This window comes from Aquila chrysaetos, chromosome 6, assembly GCF_900496995.4.
Source record: "Aquila chrysaetos chrysaetos chromosome 6, bAquChr1.4, whole genome shotgun sequence".
Taxonomy (NCBI): domain Eukaryota; kingdom Metazoa; phylum Chordata; class Aves; order Accipitriformes; family Accipitridae; genus Aquila; species Aquila chrysaetos.
In genome coordinates, this window is record NC_044009.1 from 22,573,212 (window position 1) to 22,582,151 (window position 8,940).

At 62.5% G+C, this 8,940-nt stretch overlaps 1 protein-coding gene across 4 annotated transcripts in view; it reads right to left on the reverse strand.

The window, feature by feature from the left end:
- The window catches only part of SATB2 (SATB homeobox 2), a 139,238-nt gene extending 134,634 nt beyond the window's left edge, over positions 1 to 4,604 (reverse strand). Inside the window, exons 1-2 of one of the 4 annotated variants that reach the window (XM_030019009.2) lie at positions 4,567 to 4,604; positions 1,224 to 1,302 (exon numbers count right to left, since the gene is read on the reverse strand). The gene's annotated coding sequence lies outside the window, so the exon portion shown is untranslated. Of the gene's footprint in view, positions 1 to 1,223; positions 1,476 to 3,601; positions 3,618 to 3,958; positions 4,119 to 4,566 lie in introns of those variants that run through there. The other 3 variants (XM_030019007.2, XM_030019006.2, XM_030019005.2) reach the window with 3 other exon arrangements.
- Between the last annotated feature and the right edge of the window lie 4,336 nt (positions 4,605 to 8,940).

Sequence of the window (8,940 nt, forward strand, 5' to 3'; positions counted from 1 at the left end):
GCGGAACGAGCCTGGCGTTAAGGTGGACCGAGGAAATCCCCTCCGGCGCGGGGGGGCGGGGGCGGCGGACGGGCGGCGGGGGAGGAGGGGGGGGGCGGCGGGCACCTTCGGGCCCCCCCCCCTCCTCCCCCGCCGCCCGTCCGCCGCTGGCTCCCTACAGGGCGCCGCCCTCCCCGCCGTGCCCCCTTAAGAGCTCTGCCTTTTACGGTGGCGCCGGAGGGTCAAAAAAAAGAGGGGGCTACGGGGGGGGGGGGGGGGAGAGGAGAGCCCCCCCCCCCCCCCCCCGCCCCGGTCACGGCAGGACCGGGACGCGGCGGGAGCACCACGGCCACCGGGCAGCCCTGGCAGCAGGTTTCCGTCCGCCCTGTAAACGCCCGGGGAAGGTAGGGTGGGCGGCAGCGGTAGTCCCGAGCCTGCACGCAGCCGTCCCGGTGCGGCGAGCCCCGCCGGTGCTGCCCCGGGATTTGGAACAGGGGAAGGGTAGGTCACCCGCGGGAGCTCGGCCGCCGCTGGCCCCGTTGCCCTCCTGCCTCCCTCCCTCCGAGCGGCAGTGACAGCCCGCCCGCCCGCCGAGCGCTCGGGTCTCCCGGTGGGCTCCAGGCCGCCCCTGGAAGCGGTGCCGGGAGAAACAGCGGATTCCCGGGCAGGGTAAGAGAAAGAATCGCTTCGCTCCACATCCGACCCCCGGCCCGGACCCGAAAAGCAGCGCCGCGTGCGGCTTCCCCCGCCTCGGCCGAAGGACTCGTGTCTCTCCCCGCCTCGGAAGGGGCAGGGGGACCCGCCGCCGAAGTCTGGACGCGGTGCCAGCCTTGCCCCGGGACAGCAAGCCGTGAACGGGGGTGGGAGCCGGGTCCCATCGCCGGCTGAAGTTTGGGGGAGCCAGAAAAGATGCGGGGGACAGCGGAAGGCCGGGGGCGCGGGGGCCGCCGCCAGGGCCGGGGCTCTGGGAGCTGTCGGAGGAGCGAGCGCCGGTGCCGGGAACGCGCAGGCTGCGGAGGAGGAGAGAGCGCAGCGGCTGCCGCCAGCCAGATCTCCTGCCGTCCCTTCCAGAAAGGAGCCTCAAAGTTTGGAGAACTCTCGTTTTTCTTTTTAAATAAGCCGATCTAACTTTTCTCCCTTTTTTTTTTTCCCCCCTAAATCTGATAAAGCTCAGCCGCAGCTCTTACATGGAACTTAACCTTTTCCACCAGCTATCGAATAATTGAATAATGTTTTGTTCTTACCTTTGATGTTGAACTACGAATTCCTGCGGATCAATGGCCGGAAAGTTAGAAGAATTGGTGATTTAGGACTTCAGTACTTCTGGAAAAAAAAAAAAAAATGCCAATGGTTTAGCCAGGATCTTCCCTGTCTGATTCGTTACTATTATTATATCTGATGATGTGGATGGATGGAGAGATTCAATCCAAGCCCATTAATGAGCTATTTTATAAACACCACCGTCTGAAGATCTTCATTTACATTTTGTCAGTGATCCTTTCCTTAACAGCAGAGACGTGTGGCGACAGCGCGATTACAGGACTTTAGTAAAGCTCCTATAAGAGTACAACTGGCTTGTTAATCGATTAATATTTTATTAAGTGTAAATATTTTATAAAGTTTTTAGGAAAACTATCGATTCTAAATTATTAAACTAGTCAGAAGGGCATTTGAATAATGCATACAATTAAATACATTTAAATATATATGTAGCGATTGCTTTATTTGCCATGAATCCTCTGCACCTTTCTCTCGCGTTCGGGTTTTTTCCCCCACCGGCAGCTTGTTTCTTATTTGCGCATTCACTGGACTATCAGGATCGCCAAATATGTGCTTATTCCTGTATTTGTAAGCCGAACGTTTAAAGAAAATACTCTTTTAACTTTGAAACCGGGGCGGTAATAATTTGAAAATTTCGACGCGGAAGCAAAACTAGTAAAACTAAGGGGAAACCGAACCGACTGCGTATAAATTTTGCTGGTTGGTAACTTCTGTTTTGTAAACACCATTTAATTTAGACAGATTTTATGAAACACGATGCTTATTTTTCTTTTACATATTTTTCCCAATAAAAGCCTTTTCTTTCTGTTTCAAATTACAAATGCTTTTTTTTTTTCCCCAGTGCATGATTTTCACATGTTGTCCTTATTTCCACTGGAAAAAAGGGCGATTATTTCCCATCTCTTTCCCCCATCCGTCCTCAGTCTCGCTATAAAAAGAACGGGTTTTTAAAAATTATTATTACTATTATTATTATTATTAATAACTTCTTTTTCTTTTTCTAACACGAACTCCAGTACGAGAATTTTCTGCTCTCGCACTCCGGTGAGAGCAGGAGCGGGTGCGCTCCGAGTCCCCGGCGCTGCCCGTTACTGAAGTTTACGGACGCCTCAAGTGGTTGATTGCCAAAAAATTTTTGAACAAAACAAACGAACAAAAACACCTCCTTGGAAAGGTTTGGTTTTCATTAACTGCCGCTTTTAAAGCCAAAACGCATGGAAGAGATCGCAGCTCCCTGCCTGCACAGGCTTCGGAGGCGGACGGCTGCAGCTGGGGCTGCCGGGGGCTGCCGCGCCTCCGCCGCCCGCGATGCCGAGCACTGCTGCCTCCCGGGCCGGGACCGGGGCCGGGGCCGCCCTCGCCCGGCCGACAGCCGGACGCCGTGCCTGACCGGATTCGTCGGGCTCCCGTGAGCCCTCCTCGCCTCCTTCTTTCTCCCCTTCCGCCCAGTGCCTCCCAGAGGCCACGGCGTCCGCGGGACGACCGCCTCACCGCGGGGCTCGGCCGGGCCGGGCCGGGCCGGGCCGGGCCGGGCCCCCCGCGACGCGGCGGAGCGCTGCGGCCTGGGCCGAGGCGGCGGCCCCGGCCGCCGCACACCTGGTCCCGGGGACTCCGGCCCGCCGCCCGCGGGCACCACCTCGAAGCGCGGAGGCCCACGGCTGCCGCGACGGCGCGGCGGCCGGCGGGATGGGAGCGGGGCGGCCCCGAGTCCCCGCGGGGGCGGCGGCGGCGGGCACCGCCGGGGCACCGGGGCGGGCGGCTCCCGCGGGCGAGGGCTCCCGTCTCCCCGCTCCCGCTCGGCCCGGGCTCCCTTCCCATCGCGGCGGGACCCGAGCCAGCGGCCGCTCCTCGGGGCCGGGACCGGACCCCCCGCCCGACCCGGCACGGCGTCTTCCCCTTCGCACAGCGCCATCGCGCGGGCATCGGCGCCGGCGCAGCCCGAGGCGGCCGCTGCTCCCGCCCGCCCGCGGCCCGGGCGGTCCGGTGCGGCCGGGCAGGAGGGGCAGCACCTGCCGCGGGGTTCTGCCGGGCCCCTTCTGCGCGGCGCGGGCCGCGCCGGCCCCGCTGCCCTCCGCTGCGCCCTGACCCGGCAGCGCCGCTCCACCCCATGCCGTCGAGGCTCCGGCGGCGCGGCCCGGCCCGGGCAGAGCAGAGAGGGCGGCCCGGGAAAACCCGCGGCGGGCAGCGCGTGGGGGCTGACCTCATGCCCGGCTGCACTTTTTCCGCGCTCCCCACGCGGAGCGGGAAAGGCGCTGCGCAGCCGAGGAGCCGCCCCCCCCCAGCGCCTCTGCGGAGCGGCCCCCTCCATCAAGCCCACGCCGTCGGGGATGAGCCGTCTAACCCTGCCGCTGGAGGAGCCGCTCCGCACTACCGCGATCCCTCGCTCTGCGCCAGGTTTAGGAGGTGAAGCTAAAACGAAACGAAAAAGTCCCTGATCCCAGCGGCGGGAGGAGCCCAGCCCTGCCCGCGGCGCTTCGAGGGGAGAGCTCTGCCTCCAGCCGACAGTGCCGGCGGGAGCACGGGGCGGGCCATCGCCGTTTCCCAGCCGCACGCCGCTGCCTTCCCGCTGGCAGGCCAAGCCTAAGCGGGCGGCTGCCCGGACGGGGAGGGCGGCGGCCGGCGGGGCGCCTAGCGAGTCCCCCGGCTCCTCCGCACTGCGCCTCGGCCCCGCGGGAGCCGGCTCTGCCCCCCTGCGCACCTCCGGCCACCTCCGGCCCCTGCGGGGTCCGGGCGGCTCGTTCCTGCTGTGCCAATCGAAACAGAAGAAAACCCCAAAACCAAACCAAAAGCGTCTTTACGGAGTCCGAGCTCCGACTAAACGGTTTCGGGACAGCAGTGTCTCTGCAGACCCCACCCTCGCCTTCATCCTTCCCCTCACTGATTTTATTAGTAAGTCTTTTGCCGATAACGTTAGTTATACGGAGAAGGAGCTGCGGACAATAGAGAGGAAATCTCTACAGCCAGACGTATGCAGGGAAGGGAAAGACTCGGCCGGAGCTGTTATTACACCCTATTTCGGTGCCCAGAAGGCAGCGCAGCCCCGGCCGAGGCGGGCGCAGGGAGCGAGGCTCGCTGGCGGGCCGGGCCGTCGGGACGCCTGGTGGGGGGCTGAGCCGGCCGCTGCCGGGCTCCTGCCAGGCTCCCTCCTGCCCTCTGGTTCCCCACCGCGGTCTGCGGCTTCCCCGTGTTCCTCACACTCGTCTCCAGCTCTTGGCTGTCGCCCTGGCCGCGGGTCCACGTTTTCCCGCAATCACACGCTGCAAGGGATTTCCTCCGTGAAGTTTCACGCTCATCGACCCACCTCACCTTAACAGCCTTGCGAGACTCTCCGGTTTTGTACGGCTTCGCTAAAATAGATCTGGTTAGATTTGTAAACTGTCAAGAGCAGAGAGCGCAGACCCAGCCGCCTGTGCCCTGCGGCTCTTCCCCTTCAAATTAGCAGCTTATAGCTGGAAATGAAGGAAGAGTTTCACCACCTTCGTTGCGACTAAGGAAAATTCCCTAGATCCGAGAAACAAGTGACTAACAAGTACTGAGATGAGCCCCACCACCCGAGCACCAGCTGCGGCTGCTCCTTCGCAGCAGCCCAAGGCCACCCCAGCACCGTTTGCCCCGGGCCGGCCGGCGCCCCCCGCTCCCACCCCGCGGTGGCCGCGCCGAGCGGCCACCGCGGGGAAACGGGCGTCCCGCCTTGTCGCGCACCGCCCGAGTTGCGGCATGAACGAATGCGGGAGGGGGCTGCAGCGGCGGGCCACCCGCCTCGGCTCCGCTGCCAGCCCGGCGCCCGCCTTTTCACCCCCACGGTGTTTGCGGGGTGCCCAGGGAGCCCGCTCTTCCCTCCAACCGCGCTCTCGCTCGGGGTGGGGGCGAGAGACGGCGGAGCTCAGCAGGACACGCCGAGAGCGCAGGGCTGAGGACTCGTACCTCGAGGCGAGAATCGTTTTAATTTCAACGATTTACGTAAATTAGCAAGATATCAGCCCTTCTCCCCCGCCCGGCTCCGACCTGGAAGCACAGCATCACCCGCCCACGTCGGACACCACCGCCTCCCAAACTCCCTCCAAGTTCCTGCGGCCGGCGGAGACCAGGTGGAAGTGGAGACCCCACCACAGCCGGGAGGACAGAGCCGCTTCCCGGGAGCAGCGCTCAGCCCCAGCCCCGCCGTCACCGCCGCGCTCATTCCCCAGGACGGCGCGGCTCATTAGCGACTGAATTCTGTGCAGAGCAGGGGTGCCATTTTCCTCCTAAATCCAAACTTTGCCTCTTAACCAGACAGCCCGATCTTTGTACGCAAACCGCACCGTGTAAATTAAACCACCAGCAGATGCGTACAGAGAACCCTCGGCTCTGCCGCACAAGGCAGCAGCTGGGAGCCGGCTCCTTCCACGCGAAATGGTGCTCAGGGAGCCGCAGCCGTGGCGGAACCGCAGGGGTCCCCGCTGCCAGCCCCCATCTCCCCCCCTCGCTCCCCGCCGCTCCCCTGAAGCCAAGAGCAGGTCAGCCCGTGGCAGACCTGAGTCCAGCCGGCAGCGGGGGTGCCCAGGCTGGCGGGACCGGGCTGGGGATTTATAGTTTTCTGCGCAAATCACCGAAGGCTGAGGATCTGCTCAGAGAAGGGGGGCAGACAGTGCAGGGGCTTTCGAGTGAAGATAAACAACACAGGTTTTATTGAACTGTAAAGGCGGAAAACGCCGTTGAACAGACCGAGGAAACGCACCCTAACACACAGGAGCAGCAAACATCCCACAGCCCAGCTCAAGCAAACGGCAGGCAGCTCACAGCCTCCCTGGCCGCACCGCGAACCGGGCTTGTCCCTGTCCTTGGCGAAATCACCGTAGCTGGAAAGCTGCAAGAGGCTGACCGGCTAACGCTCAGCCTTTTTAGGCTTTCGCAAGCCCCGTACTGTTACCAACGGGGCTCCGCAGGGCGCTCTCTGCAGAGGAAACGTACGTGGGATACCGGGGCAGGAAAAGGCCAAATCCTGTCGCTTTTCCTCCTGCAAACAATCCTATCGTCTTTTCCCGTGGCCTCAAAACTTTGCCTGCCTATATGCGCAAACACTTACAAAGAGCTTTCGGGGCCAGGGTTGGTACTTGGCCCTGGAAAGGACACCCCACCCCCACCCCCCTCCCCGGGTCTGGGGCTGCCCGCCCGCTCCTAGTAGGTTCAAGGGTGGCCGAGAGGCGGCCCGCCGTCCGGGGCGGCCCCGGTAGCCTTGCAAGAGGCAGCGCCCTCCAACCTGGAGGTGCCTTCCCGGCGCGGCGGAACGAGGCAGACGCCAGGGTTAGCGAAGGGCTGGGGATACTGCCCGGAGTCCGCCTGCCTGCCTTCTGCCCGCTGGGCTCCGCGGAGCCGACCTCCCCCAGCTTCCACACTCTCCGACGGCGCCGTCCCCTTGTGTCCCCCCCCCTCCCCGTTCCCAGGCGGCGGGCAGGGCGCGGAGCGGGGCCGGCAGCCTGTGCCCGGCCGTCTGCGGGGGCTGCCACCTCTCAGCCCCGCGGTGCGGGCGCAGACGCCGCCGGCGGAGCCGCCGCGGCCCCGGCGGCTGCGCGGCCGCCGTGCCCAGTCGCAGCGGTGCCCGCGGCGCCGCGCACCGCTCTCACGCAGCGAGCGCGATTCCGCCGAAACCCTCGTCTTCCGCCAGCCCAAGCGTTTCCCCCGGCCTGCGGCGGCGGCGGCAGCCCCCGGCCGGCCCCGCTCCCTCCCCTCTGCGAGGGGCCGCCGACCTGAGCGCAGCCAGCGCGCTCCCGTGACAAATTTCAGGTTTGTAAAGGGACGCGTTAGCGGTATCCGCCGTTTGAAATCCCATTACAAAACCAGACCAGACGCGGTGCTCGTCTGCTCCCCGTCACGGAATCACTCCAACTAAATCAGCGTCTAACAAGCGAGTTTGTCCCCAGCGGGGACGGCAGCTCTCGCTTGCTCTGCTCCGTGAACCGCTGCACTTCTGCTCCGGGAAGTGCCTTTCGGCCACACCGCCCCTGCGGGGCGACACGATTATTTATTTCCCCCTGGCCAGCGTTTCGCTGGGAGCCGGAGGCAGCCCCGGCCCCCGGCCGAACGGGCGCCGGGGCTCAGCCCGCGCCGCTGCCCTCGCAGGGGTCCCACGTCGCCGCAGCCTCCCGCCCTCCGAAAGACGAAACGCTCCAAGATCTCTGCGCTTTGTCAACACGCCGGAGTATTTGACAGTCACAATTACCTGTAAATATTCTGACCGTTTTGTATACGAGACACTTTTTTAGCCTTAAGCCTGGCAAGTCTCACCCGAGAGGAACTGTAACACTACCGCAACTTTACCGCGGCAGACGGCAAACATCAGCGCTCCGCTCTCGGAACTGAGTGGCAATCCTCCCCGGCACCGCAGAACCCAGGAGCGGGAGAGACAGCTACCACACTTCCCTCTCCCCGCACCCTGAAATGCAACAGCTAGACAGTTGATTAAAAATGCTAACATTAAGGCGAGATTTCAAATTAGTGACAGAAAGCGAGGTGCCTACTATCAGCTCATCCTTTCGGACAGAACAAATCGGTTCACACACGAGCAGAGAAGGTGCCAGATTTTCTAACATATTTTCAACCGCAGTTTAAGAAAAAAATAATCGTGACATCTGAGCTGGCCACTGCTACCAAAACTCCGAGATTTCATAATCGGTTTTCCCAGTTTTTACTTCAACCTCTCCCTTCCCTACCCATCACATCATAAAAATCAGCAGCATGGAATTACCTGTCTGCTTCTTTGTGCCTCCTTCAAGTAAAGAAGGTAAAAGTCACTTCACCTATTAGCTTGTATAAGTAATAAAGAGGTGGTAACTTGGAGCTACCACATTTTGAAGATTGTGTCACATGCTTTAGCATAAATAAGGGTGTTATAGCCGTAGCGATTACTGGATCAATTCATGTGTGCAACAACTTGTGGCGCCTTCGGTTCTTAGCAGGTATTTGTTCTGTCCCTGGGAATAGCTCTGTACATCCCGCCTCGCTAAAACGGACATAAACAGCGGCTGCACCTCGGTTTCTGGGGCGTCTCTGCGCGCGTTTACCGAGGGGAAAGGCGGTTTGTCAGCGCTTTGACTCTCTAGCAACCTATTTTGAACCAGATCCGACGGGATTTCTCGGGCTGCAGCGGCTCCCCTGCGTGCCCTCACTCAGGGTCGTGGCGTGCGGCTCCAGTCTCCCCCCGTACAACAGGGAGGAATTTGCCCAACTTTCGCAAAGTTCCACAGCCCCGAGCTTTTTCTAAATCGCTTGCAAGAGAGGGGCTGCTCAAGAGCCCGGCCACCCTGCCGGCCAGCTCCGGAGGCTTTTCACAGAACTAACTGCCTCGAGACGATTGAGGGGCCGCGAGAGGAGCGCACGCCCCGGAGGGGCGAGCTCATGGCACCCCGCGCCCGGCGGCTCCAGCCTCCGCCCCCGCTTGCTCCGCTCCGGGGCCCGAGGGAGCTCCGGCACACGCTCGGGCCAGTCCAAAGCAGAGCCGGCTCCCCGCCAGCCTGGCAGCGAGACGGGCGGCGATACCTCCCCGGGCAGACGCCGTTTCTCGTACTGGTGGGAGCCCACAGCCCTGCCGGCAGGCTGCACCGAGTAGGAGGGGGACACGGAGCTTCGTCGGGCACCGGACTGACGGGGGAAGCCCCCGCGCAGTGGGAGCCGGGCTCCGGCTCCTGTGGGATGGGGAGAGGA